Raw genomic sequence first — 21120 nt, 5'->3', positions numbered from 1 at the left:
ACCACTGTTGGCCAAGCAGAGGTCCAACAACTGCTGGCAAGTAATCTGGGGCAAGAACAATTTCCAAAGGCAGGAGTTAACCACACTAGTACCCAAAGAGCTTGAGTATCTCCATGGGCTGCCCTGCTGAAAGTAGTCTGGTTTCCCTTCACATGGTAGTTACTCCTGTAGGAACTGGACTACAGTTCCCTGTTAGCAATAACAATAGTTTCATGCTCTCTTGGGCAGCACATATACTAAAATAGTAATAACAATAGTTTTGTCTGATTCTGGGAGGCTGTGGTCTGAGGCAGTGATGAAGGTAAGAAGCTACAAGTGGTGTCCTGCTCCTGTAGATGAAGGACAGGGGGCATAGGGTCCTGATCCAATGTTTTGAATGGAAAGAAAGGACATCTGTCCAGAAGATCTGACCTCATCACACTCTCTGATCACCTGTTTTTGCAGTAAGAGTTCGTCCAAAAGAAGACCCCCAACTTGTAGCCGTCCTGGGATGTCTGAACTCTTTCATCCCTAACTGGTATACACCTTAGCAAATATGCATTAGGGTGCTTGTTAGGTGGGGGTTGGTTCAAAAGGTGAGGTCCCACAATGCAGGTATATTTTGGTTGATGAAATTTCTGTCCTCATCCAAGTGCCGCTGCATTCACCCCAACTTGGGATTGAGGTGGAGGAAGGCCCTGTCAGCCTGAGCATCCATGGTCTGTAACTCCACACTCAAAGTCCCTGAAGAGATCACATTCAAGGCTCAGGGCCTCCCCACTTCCTTCACCTCTGCCACTTTAGTCTTCTGCACCATGTCTCATCTGAACATCCCTTCCTCATCTTCTCCTCTACCTCCTCATTCATTTCTTTCTTCTCCAGGATTCTCATCTCTCCACTGGCTCTTCATCCACTAATTCTTTCTGCTGCCACTGAGAAGGTGGCATAATCCTCAGTCATCACATGAGACCTCTATGACACCATGAACCAGATCTCTGTAGGCACTCTACCTGACATTACCATGGTGTGAAAGTATATCACTCACCAGTACCAGATGTATGGGAGAAAACTGAGGCTTCACAAGTGATGGCTGGCAGAATGCAGCAGCTTGGATATTGCCACACCCTGCCACCCCAACTCTAAAGGAGGGGACACCACTGTCACACCACTGGGGACAGCAGTTTCTGGGATTAGATAGAACAGTAACTACTACTAAGAAGAAACTCAATCTCCCACAGCAGGGCCGAGAAGCAGCCTCCACCTCCTTAGCACATTCATTTTCATCAGACAGTATGTTGGAAATTCATCTCTATGTATTTATCCCCTTCCTATGCAATGATTACCAGGAAAGCAAGATTATTACCCTGTTTTTTAAAAATTTTTTACAGATCACCTTGTAGTCAATCCAATATTAGCACTTTCATTATAGGGTCCTATTTTATGATGTCAAAGTCTGATATTCTGAAATGAATTTTGATGTTTTAATGAGTTAATGTTGCAAAGGCTAGCACTCTGTACTGGTCCTTATGCATTCACTGGCAATAAGAACGAAGGTGTGATGGGTTATTAAAATAACCTTTTATTACTTCTAACTTTCTATGGATGTTACCTCTTGTCACAAAGGAACTGAAAGTTCTCACTTGGCATTGTCATAAACTGGCACTTCAGAGAGAGGAGTCTCTGTATACAGACACAGACTCTTTGCACAATCTCAGGAAAATAAAAGTTTGTGCTCCTAAAGTCAGCTGTCATTTTTACCCATGGACTGTTTTCCCCACTACAGCTTTAAAATTCACACCCGATTATCCTCAGATATCCTGAATCAGCAGATGGGTTGAAACCAGATTTATTTACTCTTTTTTAAAGGCCTTGAAAACCACATGAATATGCTCATTATTTTGAAAGGAGATGTCTCATAAAGAAGAACTATTTCTACCTCACTGGTTACACAGCTTGGAGGGCATGTTCCTAACACTACAAAGTAGACAAACAAAGTCTATCTCAAGAGGAAGCCTTCAGTTTCAAGTTTTCTTTCCCCACTTCTGAGTCTGTAACTGGCATACACATACCCAATGGATAAATTTCTCTCTTTAGCATGGTATCACGTTGATGTTGGGTGTGTGTGTGCATGCGCACACATGCACGTGTGTTTATATTCTCTCTCTACTAGCTATGTATTTTACTTTTTATATGCCTGGACCCTAGCACAGTAGCAGGATGGTTTTTATGACTTTTACTGAATGATTTAAATTGTGTCTAATTTCTACAAGTTGGAATTGTCAAGTTTTCAAATGCAAAACTCAGGACCACCTACATAAAATCACCCAGAGGGTACTTGTTAAAAATGAGATCCCCAAGGCTCCACACCTAGATCTACTAAATCAAAATATAGGTATAAGGCCCAGCCATCTACATTTTCACATTCTCAGGTGTATTTATGATTTTCAAAGTTCAAAGACTTCTGGTATATGAACTAAAACCACTACAATATTTACCCAGATATTCACCTTTTCTTTAAGACCCAATGAGATCTTGAAAGGAGAAGAAAAAGAAAAAAGAAAAGAAAGAGAAGAAAAGTACTCCTACCCTTGAACTCCAGCCATTTCCTTATACTCCTTCTCTGTCTTCTACCCTATCCATAGGGCAATAAACTTCTCCAAAGATTTCCTTACTCATCAGATTTCAAACTATAAGTCCTAGCCCAGACTCCCTGCCCCCCCAACACAAAATGTTGAGATTCATTTGGCACAATAGGTATTCAATGATCCAAAGAAAGTTCGCTGGGTTCAATTAATGGCTGTATAATGGCTTAGCAATTCAAATGGAAACTACTTGAAGGATTTACTGATAAAGCCACTTAAAAATCCCTCATTCTTTAAAAAAAATTTGTCTAATTTCACTCATTTTGGCTGACGTTTCTTACCCAAATACTGCTTCTTTTAAGGGTGTTTCTACAATGCTCAGCTGATACAGCACTGGAAAAGAGGTCATGGATATAAATACAACAGTGATTTGACCTGAGAACTACTCTGAAGTGAGGGAAAATAGATTCCAAATGACTGCCCATCAAAGAAAGCTCTTCTCCTGATAATATGCTCAGTAGATCTATCAGTATAAACTCCAGTTTCTTCCCAGGAATCTCAACCCTGTGGAAAATGCTGCTGTCAGACCCCAGGTTATTTATCATAAAAGTTATTGAATACTGGGTCACTTGAAAAAAGAAAAATATATCGAAACACGCAGTCAAAATTTCTTTCTTCAAGTTAGATGTGGGCAACTGAAAATTTCTTTCCACTGTCCAGCAGTCTATCCCGTAGGATCGTCAGTGATAGGGCTTCGACTCTCCACTTTCATCCCCCCAATATCACTTTTAGTTACTCTATGTTCCAATCAAAATGAAGAACTCAAATTTCTTTGCCAACTTCCTGTATCTCCCTCCACCATGTTTATACTCAGAGTTACTGCTCTATTTGGAATCATTATCCATTTGCTCTTTGTAAAATAATTACTGAGTCTATCACTTTCAAGAAAAGTTTTCCAGGAGTTCCTGATTTGTCAGAACTTTAAACATTGCCCCTAAAAATCAATGAATGTCTGCTGTATTTTCAGTAAACCCATAATGAGTGTTAAATAAAGTGAGTCAATGTCACAAAAATGAATAATTTCAAGACTTACAATAATGCTACAGTAATCAATCAAGACATTGTGATACTGGTGAGGAACCAACAAATATATCAGTGGCACAGAACAGAGAACCCAGATGTAGATTCCCAGAAATACAGTCAACTGATCGTTGACAAATAAGGAAGGGCTAGGTACCTGGGTGGCTCAGTTGGTCAAGTGTCCAATTCTTGACTTCTTAGCTCAGGTCTGACTCTTGATTTTAGCTCAGGTCATGATATCATGGTTTGTGAGTTTGAGTCTCACATCAGGCTCTGTACTGACCACTTGGAGACTGTTTTGGATTCTGTCTCTCTCTCCCTTTCTGTCCCTCTCCTGAGCATGCTGTGCTCTCTCTCACACAAACAAACAAACAAACAAACAAGAAGCAAGGGCAACAAAATGAAGCAAAGAAAGTTTCTTTAACAAATGATACTGGAATGAGTAGACATCCACATGAAATGAATGAATCTAGACACAGACCTTACACCCTTCACAAAAATTAACTAGAAATGGGTCAGAGACCTAAATGGAAAATGGAAAACTATAAAAGTCCTAAAGAAGAAAGTCTAGATGACCTTTGGATATGGTGATGCCTTTTTAGATACAATAATGAAGATGAGATCTATGAAAGAAATAACTGACACACTTGACTTCATTAAAATTTGTAGACCTGCTCTGCAAAAGATAGTATCAAGAGAATGAAAAGACAAGACAAAGACTGGGAGAAAATACTTGCAAAAGACACATCTGATAAAGGACTCATCCAACATATATAAAGAGCTCTTAAAATTCATCAATAAGAAAACAACCTGATTAAAAATGGGCCAAACACCTTAATAGACATCTCACCAGCGATATGCAGATGGCAAATCAGTGTATGAAAAGAGATATCACATCCTATATCATCAGAGAAATGATAAATTAGGTAAATGAAAAAATAAAGTGGTCCATACAAACAATGGAATATTATTCAGCACTAAAATGAAATGAACTATCAAACCATGATAAGATATGGAGACTTGAATGCATATTAGTAAGTAAAAGAAGCCAATCTGAAAAGGCACCATACTATATTATTCCAACTATATGACACTCCGGAAGAGATAACACTATGGAGACAGCAAAAAAGACTAGTAATTGACAGTGAATGGTGAGTGAGGAAGGGGATGACTAGGCAGAGCACAAAGAATTTTTAAGGCATTGAAAATACTCTGATATTATAATGATGAACATATGTTATTATATACTTAACCAAATCCATAGAATGTGCAATACAAGAGTGAACCCTAAGGCAAACTATGGACTTGAGGTGTTTATAATGTGTTAGTGTGAGTACACCCTTGGTAAAAATGTACCATTCTGGTGAGTGATGCTGACTGGGTAAAGCTATGGGCCAGGGAGTATATGGGAAATTTCTGTACCTTACTCTCCATTTTACTGTAAACTTAAAAATGCTCTAGAAATATTAAGTCTTCTTTTAAGAAGTGCATAGTGAAGCCCGTGAATCAAATGAAATCAAGTGAATCAAATGAAAATGTTTCATCACAAATATGTTTCTTGAAGATAATCTAACTTCCATAAATCCTAATAGCCTCAGGTATCAATATAATTATTATCTTTTATCCTCCCAGATTAAGTATAGTTTAGAAAACAAGCCTTCCATAACCCCTCTTCCATGAGTTAAATGTGTCACATGGTTCCAAGTCCATTTTCATGCTCTATCTTTGCTAATCCTTTAAATCCTTAAGTAGAATGTGATCTTTGCTTCTTAAAGAAATGCAATAAAACTTGGCTGTGGCACGTTGTACACCACAGTCACTTGTGTTTGTACTTTGTTATCATCCTATGTACATTATTAGGTCACTTACTTTTGCAAGCAAGGATAATATCTTAGTTATCGGTTTAAGTCCTGCAGGGGCTAATAGAGTGTAGCATAGTAGACGCTTAGAGAATTATGACTGAGTCAAACTGTATTATATACATCTCTATCAAGAGCTAGGTCAACATCGATAAGATATAAACTGCGTTTCAAAATCAAAGTCATTGTAAGAATCAACTCACCATGAGCCTGCGTAATGCCAAATCAAGAACATATTCAGATCAGCAGGTGATTTGTATGAATTATGGAAGTATTTCCATTAAGTAGACAAAATTAACTGCTTTCTTCAGGTTTCCATCATTGACTCAAGTCTCTCATACACACCTGCTAGCCCAGGTAATGCTACTGCCATTTCTCACTTGAAAGATGGCAATAATATCCTTATGTTCTGCTTTTGCACTTCAGATATATGCCCACACAACTGTGAAAGTGATTTTTTAAATTCTTTATTTTTTTAAAGATTTCAGGAACAGAATTTAGTGATTCATTACTTATATAAGACACCCAGTGCTCATCACAAGTACCCTCCTTAATGCCCATCACCCATCTAGCCCACCCCCACCCACCTTCCTCCAGCAACCCTCAGTTCTTTCTACGTAAGAGTCTCTTATAGTTTGCCTCTCTCTCCGTTTTTATTTTTGCTTCCCTTCCCCTATGTTCATCTGTGTTTCTTAAATTCCACATGAGTGAAATTATATATTTGTCTTTCTCTGACATTTCATTTAACATAACACACTCTAGTTCCATCCACATTGTCACAAAAGGCAAGATTCCATTCTTTTTGATGGCTGAGTAATATTCCATTGAATATATATATCACATCTTTTTTATCCATTCATCAGTCGATGGACATTGGGGCCCCTTCCATATTTTGGCTACTGCCAATACTGCTGCTGTAAATATTGGGGTGCATGTGTCCCTTTGAATCGGCGTCTTTATATCCTTTGGATAAGTACCTAGTAGTGCAATTGCTGGGTCATAGGGTAGTTCTATTTCTAATTTTTGAGGAACCTCCACACTGTTTTCCAGAGTATCTGCACCAGTTTACATTCCCACCAACAGTGCAGGAGTGTTCTCCTTTGTCCATATCCTCACCAACATCAGTTGTTTCTTCTGCTAATTTTATTCTGACAGGTGTGAGGTGGTATCTCAATGTGGTTTTGACTGACATTTCCCTGATGATGAGTGATGTTGAGGATTTTTTCATGTGTCTGTCTATTGGACATCTGGATGTGTTCTCTGGAAAAGTATCTATTCATGTCTTCTGCCTATTTCTTCACTCAATTATTTGATAAAGTGATTTTCCTTCCATGACTTCACCTTGCTCCTATGATTAAGACCAAAATCCTTAAAATGGCTAAAACACCAGGTTCTAGCTCCTACCTGTCTTTACCTTGTGCTACTCTTCCATTATTTCAGTTTGACCACAGTGATCTTCATTTACTTGTTCCAATTTCAATATGTTCCTTTCTGACTCAGGGCCTTCACAGATCCTCACCCCACCGCATAAAATCATCTGCTTCCATCATCCTTCCTACCCAGTTAGCTCCCTCTCATCCCTTAGATCTCTATTTTAAGGTCACCTCCTCATGGATGCCTTCCTGAACTCCTAAAGTGGGTGTCTCTATCACAGGCTATCATAACACTATGTAATTTTTCCTCATTTTGTGGTAGTTTATAATTATGTATTTGAGAAGTGATTAATCTCTGTCGTCCTCATTAGTCTGTGAACTCCATGTAGGCAGGTATCATGTCCATTGTGGTGGTGATATGTGGTAAGTGTTCAAGAAACCTTCCCTTAAGGGATAAATGGGTGAAAGGGGTTGGTCAAGTTGTGGACTTCCTTAAGATCATGCAGTCTTGAGACCCCCACAAGCAGTCTTCTGGAAGGGATAAAGCCTGAGCAATGTTAAGTCCACCACCTATTAGCTTTGTGACCTCAGATAATTTCTTAAACCCTTTCAAGCCTCATTTTATTCTTCTATAAAAGGCAAATAATATTTTACAAGGCTGCTGAAAAGATTAAATAATTTTATATCTCTCTAGTGATAGCCATAATTTTAATTAATAAAGAATTAACTGTCTGTATATTTGTTTAGTATCTATCCCTAATGCTTAATTTATAAGCACCAAAGAATATGGACCATGCCTGTCTTACATACTACTATGCTCCAATGCCTAGCTTAGTATGTAGAACACAGTAGGTGATAATTATTTGTTGAAGATACATCAATAAACATAAGAATTTAGCATGGTACCTAGCTAAATTAAGCATTCAGTAAATATCAATGTCTACCATAGATTGAATGTTTGTGGCCCCCTATATTCCTATGTTGAAACTCAATCCCCAATGTGATGATATTGGGATACAGGACTTTTAGGAGGTGATTAGAGACCTTTGGGAGGGCTCTACCCTCATGAATGAGATTTGAGTCCTTATAAAAGAGACCACAGAAGGTGAGCATCCTTGTCTCTTCCAGTATGTGAGGACATGGCAAGAAGACAGCCATCTAGGAGCCAGGAAGTGGGTCCTCGCTAGACACTGAATCTGCCAACACCTTGATCTTGGAACTCCCAGCCTCTAAAACTGTGAGGAATAAGTTTCTGTTGTGTGCAAGTTACCTGGTCTGTGGTATTTTTGTTATAGCAATCCAAATGGACTCAGACACTCTTCTTCCTCTTCTTCCCTCCCTTCATAGCAAATTCCCCAAGACATTCCCTCTAGCCCTGTTGTTCTTTCATTTGGGTGGAGGTAGAATCAGCTGCTTGCATTGTTCATTAATTCACAAGGTATTTACTGCAGATAGTGTTATTATTTTAAAAATTCAAAATTGAATTTTTAAAATAATGACACTCTCTTTTTTATGGGCAGAAAAAAAATCCCAACAACAATGATCTGCTGAACACAATTTATGTGTCAACTGCAACAAAATGCTCTATCAGTACTACTGTTCCGACTTTGTAGAAGCAGAAGGTAGACACGGATAGGCTACATGACTTAAGTAACAAAGAATTAAAATGAGCTTTCCACGCTTCTGTCCAATACCCTTTCCTCTGCACTTAACTGTCATTGCACATGAGCAAATTCAGCAGTCCTCATCAGGCCTTCTGTGATGGTCAACGAAACTTCTTTCATCAGACAGCTGAAATATGCTCTATTGTTTATGAGACAGTGAAATGAGTAATGAAATTAGGTTAAGTGGGAAAAGGGAGAGGCACAATACTATGCTTAAAGTATTTTTTTAAACTTCTGCATAAAGATTCTCTTTAGCTTCCTGGAGCCAAAGAGAACTAGTGTTTATGAAGTCCAACACATATTAAAAAATAGTACAGGGGCACCTGGCTGACTCAGTTGGTTGAGCGTCCAACTTCAGCTCAGGTCATGATTTCACAGTTTGTGACTTTGAGCCCTGCATTGGGCTCGCTGCAGTCAGTGCAGAGTCCACTTTGGATTCTCTGTTCCCCTCTCTCTCTCTGCTCTTCCCCCATTTGCACTCTCTCTCTCAAAAATGAATAAACATTTATTAAAAAATAACAAATAGTAAAGATTTGTTGAATGCCTTAAAAAAGGAGACCTAATTATAGTCTTAACTCTAGGCTAAAATTCAAATTGCAATTTAAAGATTCAAACTCAACCTCCAACTATTATTTCAAGAGCCTTGTGTTCATAATAAAAGGTTTTGGTTATTCTTTCTTTTTGCTCTCTGAACACTCCTGTGATGTACCCATTGTTTTCATTCTAAAGGTATGAAATTTGTCTCGTGATTGTCAGTTGCTGGATGCAGGATACCAAATTATGAAATATAAATATAAATATATATGTGTTATATATATACGTGTGTGTGTGTGCACGTGCGCATGTATATATATATATATATATATATATACACACACACACACACACACACACATGTGTATATATATATACATATATATGTGTGTGTATATATATGTATATATATAAAGCTAGGACCACCTTTGGTCCTAGTTCTGCATCTAACTGATTAGGAATAGTAGCTGTCTAATACATGACTGATCTCAACCACTGTTTTCTACAATATGAGCTTTTAGCTGAATCAAAATCCCATTCAAATAACATCTCTGCCACTTACTAAGCTCATCTTCAAAAGGGACATAAGAACACATATGGCACAGTGTTCTTCTGGAAAATAAATATCACAATGAAGGCATTCAGCTCTGTGTTAGAACACAGCTTATATTTAGTATTTGTGAAGTCCACTTCTTTAGTTCCTCTTTGCTGTAAGAAATTTTCACTTTTTAAATCACTGGTTTTTTAAGTGGTAAGAAGTAGGAGAATTACATTTCTGCTACATAACTAGGATTAATTAAAGGTTTGTGAGGAAGATAATGGAATCAATCCAATTCAATAAGATTTGCAGATTGCACTGAGGCTATCCTATCAGCTAAGTGAGAGGTAGCTGTCCTGTCTAGAAGACCAATTTCCATTTTAGTAAATGCATCCAATGCCCAGGTATTACAAGCCTTGATGGGAATATAACTGACATATTCATATTCTAAAGCTTGCCAGAAATCCTCTTCTAAATGGCCCAAGGGTAACAGAAATGATTGTAAAAAATCATTGTCATTATACAAAGAAAACTTGATATTTTTAAATGAAAAAAATTAAGTTTATTCATTTATTTTGAAAGAGAGAGAGCATGAGCAGGAGAGGGGCAGAAAAGAGAGAGAGAGAGAATCCCACGCAGGCTCTGCACTCTCAGTGAGGAGCCTGACATGGGGCTTGAACCTATGAACTGTGAGATCATGACCTGAGCCGAAATCAAGAGTCAGTTGCCCAATGGACTGAGCCACCCAGGCATCACTAAGTGAAATTTTTAAGTAAACATATTGAAGTAACTCACCGACTAGGTGGTAAACTTAAAATTCCAAAGTGTACACAAACTAAAACCTAGTTTCTCATAATATTCTGATAAAGGTGTTAGTGACAAGGGCAAACATGCTGTTGAGCTCAGAGCTTAACTTCTTACAGCTTAATACATAAGAGACAGACACTGTGTAATAACATAGACTCCATAAAGGCTGGTGAAAAATCTTTCACTTGTATCACTAGGTAACATTTACCCTTGTAGATATAGGAAATTCTAGCAACATGGGTTAATATACTAAGAAAACGTACTAGAGACTAGTTATCATAAATTTCCAGACTGTTTTTACAATTGATAGGTGTTTCCTTTGTGTCTTATTCTACTCAGGCTGCTAATAACAAAATACCATAGGCTAGCTGGCTTAAAACACAGGAATTTCTTGGGGCACCAAGGTGTCTCAGTCGGTTGAGCACCTGAATCTTGATTTCGGCTCAGGTCATGATCTCGTGGTTCATGAGTTCTAGCCCCACATCAGACTCTGTGCTGACAGTGTGGACCCTGCTTGGGATTCTCTGTCTCCATCTCTCTCTGTCCCTTCCTTGCTCGCTCTCTGTCTCCCCCTCAAATAAATAAATAAATAAATAAATAAATTAATTAATTAAAAACAAACAAACAGGAATTTCTCACAGTTTTGGTGGCTTGGAAATCCAAGACCAAGGTGCTGGCTGATTCGGTTCACTGGGGAAGGTGGACCTCCTGGCTTGCAGGACTTCTCCCTGTGTCCTCACTTGGATGAAAGAGAAGGAACTCTGATCTCTTCCTCTTCTTCTAAGGACACTGATCCCATCACAGGGCCCCATCCTCATCATATCATCTAAACCTGATCACCCTTCCAAAGGGACCACCTCCAAATACCATCACATTGGGGGTTAGGGTTTCAATAAAAGAACTTTGGGAGGATATAAGCATTCAGTCCATGACACCTGGTAGTATAAAAATCAAACACATCAAACTCTTAGTGGGGTCCACCACTATTTAGGTGATTAAAAATTAATAGGGGTAAAAGTAACAACCCCCAAACACTTTGATAAATTCAGCAAGACACTTCATCAATTTTGATTTCTGCTTAGCAATCCACATTATTTTAGCCTTCTATTTCATGATTTCCCACAACACTAAAAGAAAATGTCATTTTAATATCAAAGGAAAATCATTCAGGATGTCAGATTACAACATAAAAAAATAAACATTTTAGGTTCCATTTCATAGTGTTGGTAACAGACATTGCACAAGTCAATGTTACTTAGAGAAACACTGCCATCTTCATAAATGCCATATTGTAACTTGGGTTATTCAGAAAAAAATGTAGACAAACCATGAGCCCATCTTCAGGAATAAGGATCCATGAGGCTCCAGTAAAGGTCATACAAATAATTCATTTCAGGGAGCTTCTCTCTTAGCCCTTACTTTACCTCTCTCCATACCCTTCCTTCATAGACTTTCTCTGGAATACAACGTAATTCTAATAACCTGAGAGAATGAACCCAAGCAAATGAACATTTTATCTATTTCTAATAATCACTGGCCACACAATGTTCATATACAAACACATGCACATCCAAGCATTTGCCTATCAAACACCCACCCCCCGTACTCACCATATATGCCCAGAAACACCTATGTCAAAAGGACAGTTAACATTTACAATTACTATATGGACCAGACACCATAATAAGCATTTTACAGGTATTTCATTAAAATGTTTTTTCAATGTTTATTTATTTTTGAGAGAGAGAACGAGCAAGCAGGGGAGGGGCAGAGCAAGTGGGAGACACAGAATCTGAAATAGGCACCGGGATCTTTTTTTTAAATTTTTTTTGATGTTTATTTATTTTTGAGAGAGAGAGAGAGAGACAGACAGACAGACAGACAGACAGAGTGTGAGCAGGGAAGGGGCAGAGAGAGAGGGAGAAAGAGAATCCAAAGCAGGCTCCAGGCTCTGAGCTGTCAACACAGAGCCTGACGTGGGGCTTGAACTCATGAACCGTGAGATCATGAACTGAGCCAAAGTTGGTCACTTAACTGACTGAGCCACCCAGGCGCCCCTAGGCACCAGGATCTTGAGCTGTCAGCACAGAGCCTGATGTGGGACTCGAACTTACCAATGTGAGATCATGACCTGAACTGAATCAGATGCCCAACCAACTGAGCCACCCAGGTGCCCCTACATGTATTTCATTTAAAAGCTCATTTAATCCTCAGCTCTGTCTGATGGAAATAATTTCATTCATGACCTCTGCTGAAGAGACCACCATATTTTGCCCATGTAATCCCACCACCCATCAGGTCCAGGATACTGGAGAAGACATCTTCTTAGCTGAGGAGTATCTGTCCCAGACCTGGGATAAAGTCTATCTTTAAGAAATTCATGTTGCCACTCATGGGAATACAAGTTAAATACAAAGAGTAAGGTACATGGTAAAGTAAAATGTAAGATAATGAAAAAGCCAAGACACATTGTGTCTTGGGCATAACATTAAGTTGGAGTCCTAGAATGAAAAGCCATCAATCCCAATTGCTGGGGTACTTAAGCCACTGGAACCCAGAACCACCCTCAGGCTCCTGCTCTTTTCAGTTTGTTTGGCTCTTTCTGAAGTCCCATGCCTATATACTCATATAACAAGTTCCCTGACTGAGAAAATTTTGAGTTAGCCTCAACTCCTTAAAACTCAATTAGTCTAACCAGTACCACCTACCCTAAATCTTTGAAGATGGATCATATACCAAACATCCTCAAAAGTACTGGGACAATAGTGGGTTTTACCCCACAAATCATTCCCAGAGAACAAGGTCTGTTTGGTAGTTATCTTCAAGAGCATTAGATCTAATGGAAGTGACTGGTTATTCTCTATTTTCAATGAGAAATGAATGATTAAAAAAGGTAGGGGAGGGTTCCCATTGTAATAGGAGGAATTTCAATGAAATTTCCTTTAAAGTAATGGCTTTTTTAATTTTACACTGGAAAGACAACAGAAGGAGTCCTCTCTGGATGAAAAAGACAACAAATCATTTTAGAGAAGCAGGACTTTTTAAAAATTGGAATTCAATGCACACGTCCCTCTCTGAGTCTCCCCATGCCATGACGGCTGCACCACGGTAACCAAGAATCACCTTATCAGCTCTGGCACGCCAGGGTCCCACGGAGCCATATGGAAAAGATGGCAGCCTGCAGGTCTTTACTGCACATTGCCGGAGGAAACATCATGAAAAGCCCCAACAGCAGCGTTTAGAGTCCAAATACCTCAATTCAAAATTTAACTCTACCTATTCTAAGTTTCTGTGTTAGGATCTGTAAAGTGGAGAGGAGAATACTTTTCTCAGATATTGTGAGGATTAATAACCATTACCAAGCAGAAAAGCATCATGGGAGCTGTACATCCCTATAAATTCTTAATATTTGTGATAAGAAGAAATTTCTTACAGAATAATTAGTAGTAAAATTCACTTAGGAGTTAAGAACGTGGACTCTAGGATCACACAGACCTAACTTTGAGAGCTAACCTTCTAGATCACTAACCAGGTAATATTGGACAAGTTATTTCAATTCCAAATCTCAGTTAGCTGTAAAATGGAGTGAAATAGCAACTCACCTCATGAGCTGGTATGATTTTAAGTTACAGGAAATCATGAGTATAAAGCATCAAGCCCTAAGATTCACACTCATTATGTACTGCAAATGTTAATTAGTAGTAGCAGCTGCATTAAGTGGTATTTCCAATACTATTTATAAACAGAGCATCATCCCAGATACAGAAACACCTTGGAATGCCCATTCCCAAGAAGTAACTAAAGAGCAGGAAATCTTGAATGTGATACTCATTTTTTATACCAACCAGCAAGTGGCATCACTTAGGGTGCACCGTGTTCACTTCTCATGCTAATAGCAAAAGGAAATTCAATGTAGCTTCTCCAGCCACAAATATACAGTTGTCCTTTAGGGAGAATTTAGGACTGGTGAACCATAATGAGGAATTATATTCTCCTAACATCAGTGTTCAATTTATTGTTTCAAGTCTTCAGATATAACCTACAGACAAGGCTGAGATCTGGTAGGAAGAAAACACTTTTTGCTGTAATAAGCTAACACATTCTTACAGCTGTCATTTTGACTCCTACTTAAATATTCTTTCATTTACCCAATCATTTAACATATATTTAATGGCATAGGATCAAACATTGGCTATTTCACAGTAAGCAAGGCACATACGGCCCCTATCTTTTACAGCTCACAGCCCACTGAGTACACAGATGAGATAACCAGCAATTACCATCCTGTGTGTGGAAGTTGTGTTAGGAGAAATCTGCTTTGTGGGTACCTGGAAAGGAAATCCTCCCCTATTCTCAAGGTAACAATTCCATAATAATCAAGACCCTGAACTGGTCTCCTCTCCCTATTAAATTATGACTCTCAAAGAGAGAATCCAGCTTACTCGTCTTTATTTTCTCCATAGAACCAGAACTATTACTTTCCACAGGTACTTGCCTAGCATGTGTCCAGCTGACTGGCCTGCTCAACATCTATTCCAACCTCCTTGTACTTTTCTGCAAGACTGGAAAGTAAAAACATCCCCCAGCCACCCTTGTTCATCTGGCTATCAGTGTGACTTTGTATTTGCATGTAATTGGCACAACAGAAGAGTTATTTTAGAAATGTGTTAAATGGAGATAAAAGTAGTCCTAGAACCGTCCCTTAGTAGTATAGACTTCAGCAGACACATGCAGCTGGAGCCAACAAATTCAGCAGTGACTTGCTGGGTTATGGCTGAGATGGAATGAAACTGGGGCCAGAATTTTGAATAGCAGCCCCCTGACCTCCTGGGATTATAACCGTGACAGGGCTAAAGCAATTTTGGTGGGACTCTTATTCTGCAGTCCTTCCCAGAGGCTCAGCCTAACTGCTGTTTCTCCAGCATTTTAAACAATGTTGTAGTCAACTAATTCCCTGTATGAAGTCCCTTTCCACCCAAACTAGCTGGAACCATTTCTGTTATCGGTAACGAAACCCCCATCTTCTGAACCAAATGGAATTTGTCAGAAATATATACCAGGCCCCACCATCAGTAAAGTAAAGCACTAGAGCGTAAGATGAAGCCACACATGGTGTGTAAGAATAGTAAGAAGGAGCACACCATGACCAGACCTAACTGCTTAAATAATTCTGCTTCAGATGGTTTGTGAATGTGTTGGTCTGTCAGTAATCTGGAGCCAGTCAAGGCCAATCAATGTGGTTCTATTGCAGGCTTAAACTGGCCTGCAACCAAGTGGACGATCTAACAAATTTAAGGATGTGTCATGGTCTGCACAAAGGTCTAGAAAGAAGGAAGTCAAGAGCAGGCACACTGTAAAGAAGATGGGGACTTGACCAGCAGACAGGAGAAAGTTCCCTTGGAAGGCTTGATTCTGTCGATTATAAAAACAATGAAACTCACCATGTAGGTTCTCTACCTAATTCCTTTGGGTCTGCTGACAGATTCATTATAGATTTTTAAAAATACCTAGCTAGTTGCCAATCATGTGGTGATTACTTTGCACCCACATATTCATTTTCTTCTCTCACCCACTCTTTCTTGATCCATTTTATAGGTGAAAGCCTGCAGCTCATGAAGGTAATTGATATACCCCAAGTCTTATAGACACTGGTTGGCAAAGTGGGGATTCTCTGGCTCTGTGACACCAAAATCAAATTCCTGAATGACAAGTTACATCATGCTGCCCCCTGCAAAGAAATTCCTTCCAGGGAGAGAATGCAGTGACCAATTGCCATTAGTATTCATGTCCTCTTGCCAAGCATAGTCTCTGTAAAATAAACAATTGTATCTGGTTGTACAACAGTCTCTTTTGAATTGAGATAACCTGATTTTTCAGACCCCATTGACTCCCTCAAATCTGATACACCAGTGAGGTAAATTGGAGGAATTGACCAACTCAAAAACAGGCTCAGAACATGCTGGACCCACCAAAATGCTGCCATCCTTGGGCTCCCAGCCTGGATAGCCTCTTTTGTAGCTGCACACTGAAGAAAAAGTTCCCACTTAGACTGAGCAGACGTACAGGGCTGCCTCTGCCAGAAAAATAGCGGCAGGAGCAAACTACACATAGTCTTTGTTTCATGTTCACCAGGTATAAATATGAAAGAATGTTAGAGCATGGGAGGAAAACACAAGGAGCCTCCAGACATAGACCAAACACACATCTGGTGTTTACGTGAAAGCATGCAGGGAAGATGTGCAGTTTCAAGGACTGCTAGGCAATGACAGTGGGTCCCTTCCCTCACTGGCTCCTGGGAGATCATGGGGCTCTGGATCTCGCAGTGCTATGGCATTCCATAGCCTTGAGACCAGAACATCACTGACGTTTCAGCAGTTACCCCATTCACTTTCCCAAGGCTTACAATACATTCTCTAGAAATAACTCCACACTCTATGTATATCCTTTCTTTTCAAAGGCCATAACCCCTATTTCTCTTTCTCCTCCCTCTGTCCTCAGGAGGCTGCTGTGGTTTAGGGGGAGGCTCTTGGGTGTTCACCATAATGGCATGACACAGATTTCTGAGCTATTTCTGTAGGAGGCTTGTCCCATGTTGTCCTCACATGAAAGATTTTTCAAAGGTTGTAGAATTCCACAGCTCAGTCTTATCTTGACTAGTCCCTAAAGTGCAGGTTCCAACAACAACAGGGAGTATTAGCAGCTGTTTTCATGATGTAATTTCAGGATCAACAAGAAGGCCTCTCCCACACTCATAAAATTATGTCTCCATCTGCCTAATGAGACCTAAAAATTCACAGATTTATTCTTTTAAGCTGTGGCTTCCTGCATTTACCACATTTCAAATACCCCTAGAAAACCAGTATATTAACCTTTTTTCAGTCATTAACATCCTAGTGAGCTTAGTTTCTCATAAGTTCCACCTACAGGAAGGTTTTAAAAAGTAGGACCAGTAAGGGGAGCCTCAGATTATGAGGCTTTAAGACACAGAAGGGATGGGGGTGGAAGGTGGAGAATGGTCTCTGCCTTTCTGGACCTCAGCTCTAGGAGGGGTGGGGAAGGGAAGAGTCAAATGCATGGTTTACAGTCACTCCCTCCATGACTCCCCCACCTTCCTGGGTTCTATATGCTATCTGAATAACCTATGTTATATTTTTCAAACTAAAATAAGGAGTTCAAGTTGAGCTTCCACTGCCTACTCAGTACTAGAAAAGAAAAAAAAAGATGTGGTGTATATTTACAATGGAGTATTACTTGGCTATCAGAGAGAATGAAATCTTGCCATTTGCAAATATGTGGATGGAACTAGAGGGTATTATGTTAGGTGAAATTAGTCAGAGAAAGACAAATATCATATGACTTTACTCATATGAGGACTTGAAGATACAAAACAGATTAACACAAGGGAATGGAAGCTAAAATAATATAGAAACAGGGAGGAAGACAAAATATAAGAGACTCTTAAATATGGAGAACAAACAGAGCGTTACTGGAGGGGGTGTGGGAGGTGCAGTGGGCTGAAACATTAAGGGGCATTAAGGAATCTACTCCTGAAATCATTGTTGCACTATATGCTAACTAATTTGGATGTAAATTAAAAAAAAAAAAAGATAGACGGGACTTGATCCTCTGCAAATGTAACAAGGGCAAAGTCCGGGAACCATTTGGGAATGAAGCTGTCTACCGCTTCTCAGTCCTGGCAAAAGAACTGCTGCAGCTTATAGGCAGTCACGTCCCTCTGTAAGGCACCCGACAAACGCCTTCCTGCTTCTCAAAAGCTCGTCTGGGCTTGGATGAGATTCAGGAAGTTTGCAGTCACACCATCGTTCCTTGATCATATGTCTCTACAGGTGACATGACTTTCACCTGGGTTTCCTATTCCGTAAAACAAACACAGCCAAACCCCTTTGAAGGACTAGTGTGAATATCTCTCCTGACCTGAACCATAAAACCTCTCCAAAGCCACCAAAATATTCTTTCAGATCCTGTTTGGTTGTTTTCCATGGGAGACCTAACACTATTAAATCAGACGTTTTCTGGGCAGCTCTCTTCACTTTCACTGCTGAAGAAGCAGGCATCTGTCTCGTCCCTTTTTCTGTGGCTATCTTTGGGATAGTTGACGACAGGTACCAGATTCCCCCAGCCAGCATCAGGGATGTGCAGAATGTCTTTCACCAGCCAGACACCTCTCATACACTGAGATGCTGGATTCCGGTAGTGCAGTCCACATGCTCCCAACAAACTGGGCTGTCACTGTGGACAGCAGCACTGTCCCATCGTCTTCCGATGGTATTTCAATGGGCTCGTCATTCTCATCTTTGGTCACCCGAGTACATTCAGACACCTGCTCTTATTTCTCCGCTAGGCCACTGCTAGGAAGCCTGACAGGGAACCCGAAGCAGCGAGGGATCCAGGAGCAGCCCAGCTACCGCTTCGCTCCCACGAAATGGACGCCTTGTAACTCTTTGTGGAAGAGGAAAAAACACCACCGTGACCGCCACCATTTAATAACCTTGCTCTAAGTGTGGAGAAAGCAACCACCCATCCCCAAAAGGAAACTTCGGGAGGCTACACGTATAGGACATATGGAGCCTATACTTGCAAGTGCTTACTTACGTGGGAACATGGAAGGGTCACCTGAGTCCCTGATGGCCCAGATGGGGTTCTTTGGAGGTGTCTGAAGAAACACTTTCTTGTGTGCTCCCTTAGAGAAAGCTGGCCGTGAGACGACGCGGCCAGAAACTAGAAAGCCCTTTGGTTCCATCAGCGAAGCGCCACCTTTTGGGGAGGAACCAATGCTCACGGAGATATCCCGGGCCACATTTGGTTTGTTGGTTGCTGCAGCTTTTGCCTTCTTTGCACCAAATTGGCTGTGTGCTCATTGGAAATGGAAAACACCTGCACGATGGGATCCATCCACGGTAATGCTCTCGTGCGATTGGATTTGTTTTTATAAAAGGGGGAGATTTGACCATTGGGTCTTTCACGTCCTCTCCACAAATAAGAGTGAAACAAGGGCTGATGTTGGTTTGCATCTTGTTTGTGGATCTATGGCCACAGGTGTTATCCATGTGAGATGTTTTCTCTACCTCTGGATGCTATTGCTAACACCAATTTGTAAACGAGCTCCGTTACTGTGTTTCAAGGCAAGCTCTTATAAACATTGGGCATTCTAACACTCAGGAAGTTCAGAACAAATTCAAATGTTTTTCACATTCACGTGAATGGTGTGTGTGTGTGTGTGTGTGTGAAATTCTCTACATTCAGAGTTTTATGTTACTCCAATAAGAAAGTTGCCTCATAGGATGGGACACAATTGATGGCCCAGAGAGAGAAGGAGAGATAAAAATTGAACACACCTGCCCCCTCCCACACACCCTTTCCCAATAGTCAGAAGAATGAGGAAGAGGAGGAAGGCAGGCAGATGCTAGTGATTCTAAACCCACCCCTCCCCCTCCCCAAGCACAAGTGCCAGAATTGGTGCCCACCCCATGGCCTGCTCCTTCACCTCTTCCACAGGGCTGAAAAGCAACCAGGGACAAAGCCACTTTAGCAGGAGGGAAAGACAGACAGAGATGGGAGATGGGATATGGGAGATGGGAGAAGGAGAAGCGGAAGGGGAAGAGGAAGAGGAAGAAGAGGAGGATGAAGAGGAGGAAGAAGAGGAGGAAAAAGAAGAAGAGGAAGAAGAAGGTGGCTGACGCTGAGGTGCAAAAAAAAAATGATGAAATAAAAAGATAAAAGAAATGGAAAAATGTTATTCCAAAACTTTAAATCTGTCTGGGGCCTTGCCAGTGGCTCCCTTGCTACCTCTCCCTTCCCCTCCCTCCCCCACTCCTCCTGTTTCTGCATCACTTGGTGTGGCTCCAGTGATCTCCTCAGCCATCCCCAGTGGTGGAGCCTTCAGTGAGGGCGACTTTGGGCCACTTCCTGATGAGGTTCAAATTGGAGCATCTACCAAATCAGCAGAAGGGGGCCAAGAGGTCCCCTGGGCTTCAACTGCCCACTTCAGACTTTCCCACAGGAGCCTGATGAGGGGAAGTGAACCGTTTGACTTTTTAGTGGACACAGATGTGACATATTCAGTACTAAATCCCATTCAAGGTTGATTGCTTATTTAAAACAGACATGTTTTTGGAGCTTTCAACATCAAACACAATACAGATAATCAGGCTTTATTCTTTGTTGTTGTTGTTGTAAAATCATCGCTTGAATTTGGTACTCTCTGCATTACAAGCCTTTGGGGTGGGCAGTGGAATTGCCTTGCTTCTGTCCCAATACTGAGCCCGTCTGTAATTGTGGTTATCAAAAATTGTGGCCGTTATAAACAAAACAACATGTTTTATCCCTCGTTTTACAAGAGGTATCAAAAAAAAAAAAAAAAAACCTTAACAAATACACCCTTGTTCTACCCTGACACTCACTTCAGGATCCATCCCTGAGGGAGGAGCCTAATCAGCTTTTATGTGACTTAATTTTATTAGTTAACTAGTACCTGTTGCAGTTTGTCAGGGAAAATTACTTCAAATGATGTTTCATTTTGTCTGTCTCATACAGTGTCCATGGGTGATTGTTGAGAGGATATAGGTTAAATACATAAAAAGGTTTATAGGTAAACTTTTAAAATGGCTTCCCAGATCTTTGATAACATGGGACTTCAAAGCTTTGCTGAGTTAAGTGATAACTTGGGTTAAATTCATCGGACAT

General features: G+C 40.3%; 1 pseudogene; it reads right to left on the bottom strand.

Annotated features, from left to right (window-relative positions):
• Positions 1-866: 866 nt before the first annotated feature.
• Positions 867-20849, bottom strand: LOC125926152 (TAR DNA-binding protein 43-like; annotated as a pseudogene).
• Between the last annotated feature and the right edge of the window lie 271 nt (positions 20850-21120).

This window comes from Panthera uncia, chromosome E1 (assembly GCF_023721935.1).
Source record: "Panthera uncia isolate 11264 chromosome E1, Puncia_PCG_1.0, whole genome shotgun sequence".
Classification (NCBI taxonomy): Eukaryota; Metazoa; Chordata; class Mammalia; order Carnivora; family Felidae; genus Panthera; species Panthera uncia.
This window is presented reverse-complemented; position numbering and strand designations above follow the sequence as displayed.